Here is a 12,244-nt window from a genome sequence, read left to right on the forward strand (position 1 = left end):
ATGCTTTCATATAGCACCCGGTGGAAGACCTGCTGTGATCTTTCATAGATGGAAGACATTATGTGATTTTCTATCAAAGGAAGCTAATTGCAGGCAGTATCTCGAAGAATACCTTTTATACGACATCTATAAACAGAACCCTCTTTGCAGTTCTTCCTCAAACCACTTGCTGATTTCTATTAAAAATTCTGATATTCTGTCACTTCCATACCACTGTGTCCAACTGCTATGTACATATTTCCCTTGTCTAGGTTTTCGCATTGTGTCCATAGTATCAGATTTGTTTTGATTTTTGTGGAGCTTTGTTTTGATGGCGTGGTTCGTCGTTTGTTCGGCCGGTGGTGGTGTTGTTGGCTGTGAATTTGGTTTCGTTGTGTCGCTGTGTGGATGAATGTTTGTTTTGTATGTTCCGTTTCTTTTTGCGCTACACCAACCGTGTCCGTCTGTAGTATGTGTGTGTATGTGAGTAGTAGTCTCCATCACTAAGCGCTAAGCGACGACCATCATTCTGTCGGTCCGCTTTAGTAGAATCGATCTTGTCGACTCGTTCATATGTTCAAAGCGGATGAATGTGACAGAAAAACTTGCTGTATGTAGAATTTCATAATCGGGAAAAATTGGCGATTTTCGGGTGTTTCGCATGCTTTCTTGTTGTTTCGTGTGTGTGTGCTCGTTTGGGAGAAGTGCTAAATGATGTTCTATTGTTTTGCAAACAAACGAAAAAAAGAGTGCAATTTGAGCGGTAGTGTCTTCAATGTCATCACTTCAAAACAACAACAACAACTTCCTCCGTCTTGAAGAAGTTGCAAAAAGAAGTTTGGGGATCAGCAAAACAAGTGTGTGTAGCTTTTGCTTGGATTAGTGTGTGTGAGAGAGGAGTCACAAAAAGAGAGAGAAAAAAGTTTGTGGAAAATATATAAACAATCTGTGAGAATAACAACGTTTTGTTTTGATTTCTAAGGAAGCATGAAAAGCGATATGCAAAAGAAGAAGTGGCGTAATAAAAATGCAAAACAGTAAAACAAAAACAAATAGCCGAACGAACAACAACAACACCAACAATTATTGCATTAAAAATTCTTTGAAATGAAAACATTTGGTGCATTCAAGTGAAATTAAATCACGACTCGACTGCAGTCTGGTGTATTCATTCTATTATGATGTAGTCGTGTAAATTGCAGCAGTTTCCTTCTTTCGGTCTGTTGCTTCTTGTAATTATTGTTGTTGTTGCTGTTCTTGTAACTGGATGGGTTATATGAAACAAGTGTTTTTTTGCTGTCGTTCTTTTCTTGATTTTCGATTTCCGTAATTTTGTTCTTCATTTGTTATTCATTCGTACGTGTGTCTCCTCCGTGTACAAATTGCATAGATTTCCTATGAATCGAAAATTATAGGCGAAAGAAAAATTAAAATATTCCAGTCTTTTTTTAATATTTTTCTGGCTAGTTTTGTGGTCGTGGTCGCTTGTTGTTTTTTCCTTCTTCTTTGATTTGCACATTCTATATTATTTCAATTTATTTTTGGACCTTTACACTACCCCACGGACTCATGTGCTGATTTTGTGAACCAAGTGAATTCTGATCGTCTGCCCCTCACTATCGTGGTGCACAATAAAAAAAACAACATGTGTATTTTTGGATCAATCAACATCGTCACAAAATTTATGATTTTGTTATAGACTACAAAAGTTGTGTGCGATATTTAGGCACAGTGAAATAAATATCTTGCTTTGGAATTTCACTATAATGATAGACATTTCTTTGGTATGACAGATGCTTCTATAAGATAGAAGACTAGTCTGTTATAGAATTGATGGCGCTAGGATGGAAGAGAGGTCTTCTCTAGAATGGATAAGAGGCCTTTTATAACATAATAGACTGGACTCCTTAAAAAGACCATTTATTCTGGAGTATTTGTGGTAAATTGTATGTTTTATCTTCTAATAGCGCAAAGCAAGTTCATATTATTACACATAAACTGGGTATAAATATACGTATATTGTACGTACGATTTGTGATTTTAGTGAAATCACACTACTCATGATATCCAACGCTGTTGTTTCCTAAAAAATACCAAAAAGTATTGGAACTTTTTATGTGGCACACTAAACAAGATAGATTGAACGACAAATTGTTACAACAAAATTTTATACTAACAATCGAAAACACTTGGTCTGTTCCAGTACTACAAGAATCTACAATTTTTTACTATTTTTTTCGATAACATAAAGGAAAAAATGTTATCGTAGTAAAAAATAGTAGCTTCTTGCAGGTTCTTCAAGAGATCTGCTAATTGTGATGTCTCAGCGATAAAATAATTCATTTTTTATTCATTTATTGGTATTGCTAGTCTAATTTGCAATAAACAAGTAAGAAAAGCGTTAAGTTCGGCCAGACCGAACTTTTTATACCCTCCACCACGAACTGTATTGAAGTGAATAGGAACAATTAGTTTTATTTCGTTTATGAAAGTACTAAACTCTTCCTTTTATTGCAGGAGTAGTACATATATCTCAACTGATAATACTCCCTTCAAAAATTGGGCAAAACCGACTAGACCTAAACCTGGATATTCTGGATTTGGATAGTTAACAACATCGGGAGCATCGTTCTATGGAGGCTGTGTAAAACGTTAACCTGTACCGATAAATTTCTGGAGGAAAGTTTCGTAACTCCAGCGAAGACTAAATACCAAATTTCAGTTATTCCCATTGAATATTGTGGCTAAAACTTTAAAACTACAGAAAATTGGGACGGATCTTTCAAAGGGGGTACATAAAAACATGGAACAACACCGGAAATTTTCAGGTGGGAAATTTTATACTACCAACGGAGATTAAATATTAAATTTCATCCGTTTCGATGGGATACTGATGATACAACCTTAAAATCCCGAAAATCGGGAAGAACGCTTCTACAAGGGTTATTTGAAGAAAAGGGCTTATACTGATAATTCTCTTCTGCAATATTTTATACACCCATGGCAATTTAAATACTAAACTTCAGTCATATCGGTGGTATATTGAGGCCACAACTTTCAAAATACCGTAAATCGGAAGGTACGGTCCTATGGGGGTATTTGAGGACGTCGACCTATACCGGCACATTTCGGCTGGAATGTTTTGTACCTCTATCAAAAACTTAATACCAAATATCAGCTATTTTGGTGGAGAACGAGCTATATGTAGAAAATCGGGAGGTACCGTTCTATGGGGGCTATGTGAAGACATGGACCTATACCGACAAATTTTAGGTGGAAAGTTTTATACCCTCAACGAAGACTAAATACCATCTTGCAGCCATTTTCGTGTTATAATGAGGCTAAAATCTTCAATATACCGAAAATTGGGTATACCGTTCTATGGGGGTACCCCCCAAAACATGCACGTATACCGACAAATTTTTGAGACAAATTTTTGTAGCCCAGAAAAAGATTAAATACCAAATTACAGCTACTTCGGTGAAATAATGAGGCTACAAAATTGAAAATGCCGATAGTCGGGAGGTGCCGTTCTTTCAAAACGTTGACCTGTACCGACAAATCTCTGGAGAGAAAAGATTAAATACCAAATTTCAGCCACTTCGTGGAATAATGAGGCTAAAACCTTCAAAATACCGAAAATCGGGCGATGCCGTTCTATGGGAGCTATATGAAGACGTTGACCTCTACCGACTAATTTCAGGTGGAAAGTTTTATACCCACAACGAAGACTATGTTTTTTTAGCCATTTGGTGTTATAATGAGGCTAAACTCTTCAAAGCACCGAAAATTGGGATGTACCATTCCATGGGGTGTACATTAAAGCGTGGACCGATACAGATAAATTTCTGGGAGAAAGTTTTGCATCCCAAAAGAGGACGAAATATCAAATTTCAGGCATTTTGGTAGTATAGCTGAAACCTTAAAAAATACCGAAAATTTGGAGATATCGTCCTATGGGGACTATATGAGGGCGTGTGACCTATACCGACAAATTTCATATGGAATGTTTTATACCCCAAATGAAGATTAAATACCAAATTTCAGCCATTTCGGTGGAATATTGAGGCCACTACCTTCAAAATACCGAAAATCGGGAGGTACCGTCCTATGGGGGCTATATGAAGGCGTGGACCTATACCGACAAATTGCATATGGAATATTTTATACCCCAATTGAAGACTAACCACCAAATTTCAGTCATTTCGGTGGAATATTGAGGCCACAGCCTTCAAAATACCGAAAATCGGGAGGTACCGTCCTATTGGGGCTATATGAAGGCGTGGGCATATACGAGTACCTACAAATTTCCGGGGGAAAGTTTGATACCCCCAACGAAGACTAAATACCAAATTTCAGCCATTTCGGTGTGATAATGAGGCTAAAACCTTCAAAATACCGAAAATCGGGAGATATCGAGATAACCTGGACCTATATAAACATTTTATGGTAGAAATATTTCTTAGCCTCTGGAAACACACAATACAAACTTACAACCGATTCTGTGGTCAAATGGGACTAATACATTCAAAATATCTTAAAGTGACGCGTACTATATATGGGGCGTTATTTGGGGGCTATACCAAAACCTGGACCTATATAAACAAATTTTCGTAGAAAAAATTTTTTTAGCCTCTGGAGACAAAACATACCAAATTACAACCAATTCAGTGCTCAAATGGGACTAATACATTCAAAATATCTTAAAATGACGCGTACTATATATGGGGTCTTATATGGGGGCTATACCAAAACGTGGACCTATATAAGCAAAATTTGGTAGAAATATTTTTTAGCCTCTGGAGACACAAAGTACCATATTACAACCAAGTTCGGTGGTCAAATGGGACAAATATCTTAAAATGTCCTTAAAGCGACGACGCTCCACTTTGTATGGGGGCTACACGAAAACGTGGACCTACATAGCCCGCTTTCAATACCAAAAGTCCTACATACATATAATAGATGTGACCAAAATTGCATCCACCTACTTCAATCCGTTTGGAAGCTGGAGTGATTTCCACAGACAGACAGACGGACGGACATGGCTATATCGATGTAGAATTGCACTCTGATCAAGAATATATATAGTTTGTGGGGTCAACAATGATTATTTCCCCCATCCTATGGTGGAGGGATAAAAAGATACCAAACTTTACAAATATGAAGGGGTTCAAATGTACGAACTCGGTTTCGAAAATATCTTGGATTTTTAGGCCACTTCCTAAAGTAAATGTAGAGAAAAACGGAGTTTTTTGGACTTTCAACATTAACGTGCATAATTTCTTATTTTACAAAGGATTTCTAACATTTTTTTAGAAAGCCGAATATTATATTTTTAATATTGTAGGTTAACGTATGATTATTATTATTTTGAAAAATCATACGCACTAGGTTCCAGTTAATTAATATAAAATATAATTAAACAAGTAAAAAAGTATCTGTCGGCTTTGCCGACAGAGATATATCCTCAGCCTGAGTATATTGAAACAATTTTTTCCCAAAATACGTATGTATTTAGGGGGTTTTAAAATTGTTGGGCGTTTGAACCGACAACATGTTGATTAGGATTAAAGATCAAACGTTTTGCACAAATTTTCCGTTATGGAAGTGGATCTCCAGCCACAACATATGGTGCCATAGGGGGTTTTTACAGTATGGAATTGCACCTAAAAGAACTTTTACCATAGTAATTGAAGCAGCGAATGCAAGTTGCTTCAACAAAAATCAACGTGATTCGATAGCAGTTGTTAAAGTGAACTTATCCGTAATTTTGTGTGGGAGGTACCGGATGGTGTGGACAAATATAGTCCTTATTTGAACCTGATTTATATCTGGTAGATATATTAGGATGTGTAAAGTATAGACCGATTCGGCCACTCCCTTCAAGAGTTACCGTACGAACAATGTTTCCGAACATTTTTGAACTTTTGTGGGGGAGGTACCTGAAGGAGTGGACCGATATGGCTTATCTTCAAACTTAAACTATGTTTGGACAAAATATTACTAAGGCCAAATTTTGGACCGAATCGGCAGATCCGTTCGAGAGTTATCTTCCGCCCCGACCACCTCACACGGTGTCATAGGGGTTTTTTGCAACTTTCAGGCTATTTTCTCAGGAAGTATGGACTTGCCCCTGATGAAACTTGTACCATCGTATAGAGAACAGTGAATACAAGTTGCTAAAACAAAAATCAAAGCGATTCGACAGATGACCCTAAACTGAACTTTTCCGAAATTTTGTGTGGGAGGTACCCGAAGGAGTGGACCGATTGAGTCCATATTGAAACCTTACTTAAGTCTGGTACACATTTCACGATGGGCAAAGTATGGCCCCAACCTGATTTATATCTGGTAGATATATTAGGATGTGTAAAGTATAGACCGATTCGGCCACTCCCTTCAAGAGTTACCGTACGAACAATATTTCCGAACATTTTCGCACTTTTGTGGGGGAGGTACCGGAAAGAGTTTATATGTATACCCTCGTTAGCATAAATGCTGAGGGTATAAAAACCAACAACTTAAAAGACAAAAAATACGATGGCAAGTATTGATGATCAAATCTACCATATAATTTGTAATAAAGCATTGAAAAATAGGGTTACCAGCCAAGTCGAACTATAGGAAAAGTTTGGAATTAAAGATCTTATAAAGTATATATATATATATATTATTGATCAGTAGTGGGATTCTCTAACGCATATTTTGGTTACCGACAAAAATCGGTCAAATTAAAACGCAAAATTATGAATAAAAAGTTCAAATAAAAGTTGACATCACTGTTGGTATCGGCAGAACTTTGCGACTACTTTTTATTGGTCGTTAACTTACCGAATAAAATCGTTAATTACTGAAATTATAAGCATTTTAATTTTAACGATGTTTGTCGATAACCAAAAAATGCGTTAGAGAATCCCACTACAGTATAGAATTCTAAGTCGATAAAACCCTCTCTGTAGAACAGTATCTCCGATTTGCGGTACTTTGAAGGCTTTAGCATTTTACTAGTTAGTTTTTTTTTTGGACATTAAAACTTTCCCACAGAATTTTGTCAATACAGGTCCACGTTTTGATATGCCCCCATAGATGTACCCCTCATTATTCCACCAAAATAGCTGAAAATTGGTATGTAGTCTTTTTTGGAGTCATAAAATATTTCTCCAGAAATCAGGTTTTCATATAGCCCCCATTGAACGGTACCTTTTGATTTTCGTTAATTTAAAGGCCACATTATCCTACCGATGTATCTGAAATTTGATAGGGATATTAAACAAACAACAGTCTTTATAGAATTGTGGGTAAAGTTCCTCATTTTAATTTTCACTATTTTGATGGTTTTTGGTACTTAGTATTCGGATAGGAACACGATTTAATATAGTCCCTGTATTATGTTACTCGATTTTTGATATTTTGAGTTTTATTACTTACTAACTTAGCTGGCCCATAACAGAACATTTGTTCCATAGACAGAACTAAGAAAAGATCTCCACTTCTCTCTGTTTTTCGCTTCGATTTCGATTTCGCTTCTCCATCGAAGCTTAGGCCTGCCGATTCTGCGTGTACCGCCATGTGGTATGTATTCGGACGCCTTTTTAGCGGGTTCATCATCGCTCATTCTTATTATATGGCCTAGCCAACGCAATCGTTGCATCTCGATACGTTTAACTATATTCATGTCTTTGTATAGCTGATATAGCCCGTGGTTCATACGACGTCGATATTCATCGTCAACGCAAATCGGCCTGTAGATCTGTCGAAGAATTTTCCTCTCAAACACACCAAGCAATGCCTTATCTGCTTGGGCAATACCCATGCTTCGGAGCCATACATTAGCACGGGTAGTATCAGCGTTTTGTATAGGTTTATTTTTTTGACGAGATGTGGCGTTGTTTTTAAATTGCTTACTTAAACCATAGTAGCATCTGTTGGCCAATACAATTCTTCGTCTTATTTCAAAACTTATGTTGTTTGTTGTGTTTATGGAAGTGCCGAGGTAGACGAAGTCTTTAACTACCTCAAAGTTATAGGTACCAACTTCCACAGTTGGTCCGAGCTCTATGGACGCTTTGCGTGTCGACACCATCAATTTGGTCTTTTCGCCGTTTACCGCCAGACCCACTTTCGCAGATTCTGCTTCGACCTTACTAAAGGTATCAGTTACTTCCTTTACTGATCGTCCCATGATGTCTTTGTCATCAGCATAAACACGTAACATGTGGCTATTGGTGTAAATTGTGCCATTTCTTTTGACATTTGCATCTCGTATTACCTTTTCCAGCAAAATGTTGAATAGGTCACATGAAAGGCTGTCTCCTCGTCTGAAACCTCTTTTGGTACTGAACTGTACGGAGAGGTTTTTTCCAATTTTAACTGAGGACCTAGTATCAGTTAAAGTCATCTTACAAAGCCGGATGAGCTTTGCGGGTATACCAAACTCAGACATTGCATGGAATACCTTTGATCGGAGGGGACTGTTGAATGCTGCTTTATAATCGACAAAAAGTGATATGTGTCGATCTGCATCTCTTGGGTCTTCTCCAGGATTTGCCGCAAGGTAAATATCTGGTCAATGGTGGATTTGCCAGGTCTAAAGCCACATTGGTATGGTCCAATTATTTCGTTGACCATTGGCTTTAGTCGTTCGCACAATATCCCTGACACTATCTTGTAGGCAATAGGGGGAATACTTATGACCCTATTGTTGGAGCATACAGTCTTATCTCCTTTCTTGTGGACTGGACACAGGATGCTCAGGTTCCAATCGTCAGGTATACACCTTATCAGCGCGTCGCCTCCGGTTTTAAACAGCTCAGCTGGTAGGCCATCGGCTCCTGCTGCCTTATTATTCTTCAGCCGGTTTATTGCTGCCTTTACCTCATCTTGGTCGGGCGGTATACATTCTATACCATCTTCTGGGATTGGATCTGTAGTATCATCGACTTCGCTACTATTGGAAAGCAGCCGATTGGAGAAATCTTCTGTCCATATCCTGAGCACGCTATCTGTATCTGTTACCAGATTACCTTGCTGGTCTCTACAGGAGGATGTGCCTGTACCAAAGCCATCTGTTTGATGTTTTACTCTTTGGTAGAATTTTCGGACTTCATTCTGGTTCCTGTACATATCGATTGTTTCACACTCCCGATTTTCCATCTCTCTATTTTTCCTGTGGAAAAGACGTTTCTTCTCTCTCCTTTTCTCCAGATACCTCTCTCGTGCGCTACGCGTTGCTACTGATTGTAAAGTAGCCATATATGTCACATTTTTCTCATCGGTAGCAGCACGACACTCCTGGTCATTGCATGGAGTGGGCAATGTTTTGTCATTGTCTTAATATGTTATCGGGATGAGGAGTGCTTTGATTAAGCAGTTGGGCCAGTTGAGTGGAATATGCTGTGACTATCTGTTGTGATTGCAGCTTACAGATGTCCAACTTCCGTGTTGTGTCTGTTCGCACTTTGTTTGCTACGTTTAATGTGGTACGTACCTTTGCTGCAACAAGGTAGTGGTCCGAGTCTATGTTTGCACGTCGGAAAGATCGCACATCCAACACGCTTGATGCATGTCTTCCATCTATCACAACGTGACCAATTTGATTACTTGAATTTAGCTTTTATTCGAATTGCAGCAAGTCTTTCATTCACTGGGGTGAAGCTGGTTACCAGATGTTTTAGTCTCCGACTAACTACAAATCCGCAACCAAACTCATGCTTTACGTCATGACAGCTATAATACAGTGCGTCACCTTTAGGTGTTGTTGTGGCGCCTTTCCCAATCCATCATATTTCCTGTATGGCAGTAATATCGGCCTTGTACTTTTCAAGTACGACAGCCAATGCGAAGACTGCACCTTCTCTATAAAGAGTGCGAACATTCCAGGTGCAGATTCGCAGATCATGGTCCTTAAAACGTTTGCGTGGTTCGACAACTTAGAGGGGTTTGTTTTTCTTTTCTTTCGTTTTTTCATAGTAGACTGTTTTTTCTAGGGGAGGGTTACTAACCCGACGCCCAAACCCAAGTTTTTAACGTTCTTATGGGTGAACGCGCGGCACATGTTAGCTCGCTACTTTAAACGGGTGTTAATGGCAGTTCCCCAGTTGACACCACGGGAAGGTCAGTATCCACTTGAGATGAAAGAGGGACCAAGATAAATCCTGGGATTTGCCATGTTAAAACCGGTCACGACCGTTCCTTGGTATCTTCCATTCCCTACGTCACCCAGCCACATTACCCTATAGAAATTACAAAAATTTTCACACAAAAATAGAAGTAATTCGACATTTAAAGTTGAAAGAGGTCCATAAATGTCTCTACGAAAATTTTTGGTATTAGGTCCAAATCACTGTACGTCACGATTTAAGGTACTTTGAGGTCCTTCGCTGCATTTTTCAACCGAAATAGCTCTAATGTGCAATTTAAGGCTTCCAGAAAGTGTAGACCTACATAGGTCCACATTTTGGTATACTGAAGTGGCTGCAATATGGCTCAGCTGTTTCTCAGATTGGAAGTTAATCGATACCGTCCGATGTGAAGCCATTTATAGAATTTTTCTACTGAAGTGGCTGTTTCTCGATGTATAGAAAACCTTCACGCATCAAAATAGCTTCATATACTCCGATTATACCTATTTTGTAGGTTGAACACACATTGCAAAAATTTAATAACTGAACATGATATTTAGGATTTTGAATGGATGGAAAAAATCGATGTCTCATTCGAATTTTACCTTATTAAAAAGGAAGTGATATCCTTCAGTTAGCAAATTCCACTTCTCCCAGGAATAAGCATTGACGTGACGGAAGAGCTTGATACTTTCATAAACTATAGGAAACTAATTTTAACATTTTACTTTATTACAAATCGTGGTGGATGGTGTAAAAAGTTCGGGCTGCCAAACTTAACGCCGTTCTTACTTGTTATAGTATCAAAATGCGAATATGTTCGTCAATCCAAAGGACGAGGGTATAGATATGAGACGTATTTTTTTCTAGAGGAATTTCTATGAAAATAATCATAATTTCATCTCCTCAAAGAATTTAACTGATCACAAGCAAATCTTCTGCTATATTAATGATCTCGAATCGATAGAACTTAGATCTGCTAGACAATTGCACATCACCTTATCAATTTCATTCAGCACATTGATGATATGCATGTATAAATATACATACATAGTTTTATATCGATTTATTATCTAACAAAACCATATCAATTTGTTGGCGGTTTGTATATTTTTTCGTGTAATTGACAATATTTTATTTGTTTGTAAATTATCTGATGATTCTGTTGAATAAACAAAGTGCTAAATAGAAATAATTTGTTGTTACTTTCCAACAACAATAAAACCACAAATGACACATAGAGCTTGCAATTGTCTAATTCATTCGCTGATATCATGTTAATATTTATGTACATATAAGTATGTACAGTAGATAATCATCACATATTTTATATATAATTTAAAATAATGATTAATTATATTTTAATTATAAGTTTAATTTAAGTGAAATATACTTTAGTATTTTGTGGCTTATTCGTGTTAATGTCTTTATATGATTAGGAAAGTTGAAAAAAAGAATGTTTATAACGAGGGTTTTGTCTAAGGCTGAGGTGAGTTCAGTCGCAGCCAGGGTCAACTCAAGGACCCACGAAACCTTAAGTGAAAACACGAGTGATGACAATTCAATTCTTTATTATCACCCCTTGGTGCTTAATTTATGATTTACATGTGGATACTTATGTGATAAATGCAATTATATGTGGTGGTTATTCGTCTCAGCTGGGTGGAACCTTACTGTGGGCTCGTCAATCGTCTTCGGGCGACACGAGAAAGAGCGTTGTTGGTAATGTTGTGGTTGTAGCGCTGGTGACCGGTGTTTACTTGATCGTACCCAGTAGTAGCGGTCGTTTCGTAGATGCTCGGCTGTAGTACTCGCACCCAATGTCTCGGCTAGTTTGGCTTCTAGGTTGATGTGGTCGTGTTGAATCGACTCGGGTTGATGGTATTCGGCTTGGTGTAGTCGTGTTGAAGCGACTCGGGTTGATGTTACTCGGCTTGGTGTAGTCGTGTTGGAGCGACTCGGGTTGATGTTAGTCGGCTTGGTGTAGTCGTGTTGAAGCGACTCGGGCTGATGTTACTCGGCTTGGTGTAGTCGTGTTGAATCGACTCGGGTTGATGGTATTCGGCTTGGTGTAGTAGTGTTGAATCGACTCGGGTTGATGTTACTCGGCTTGGTGTAGTCGTGTTGGAGCGACTCGGGTT

General features: G+C 38.2%; 1 long non-coding RNA gene across 1 annotated transcript in view; it reads left to right on the forward strand.

The window, feature by feature from the left end:
- The first annotated feature begins 543 nt into the window (after window positions 1-543).
- LOC141397781 (uncharacterized) overlaps window positions 544-12,244 on the forward strand; it is a 361,294-nt gene continuing 349,593 nt past the window's right edge. The window contains exon 1 of the long non-coding RNA XR_012411501.1: window positions 544-589. This is a non-coding gene — a long non-coding RNA (uncharacterized lncRNA). The remainder of the gene's footprint in view (window positions 590-12,244) is intronic.

This window comes from Musca autumnalis, unplaced genomic scaffold (assembly GCF_047663935.1).
Source record: "Musca autumnalis isolate F117 unplaced genomic scaffold, ASM4766393v1 scaffold_3, whole genome shotgun sequence".
Taxonomy (NCBI): domain Eukaryota; kingdom Metazoa; phylum Arthropoda; class Insecta; order Diptera; family Muscidae; genus Musca; species Musca autumnalis.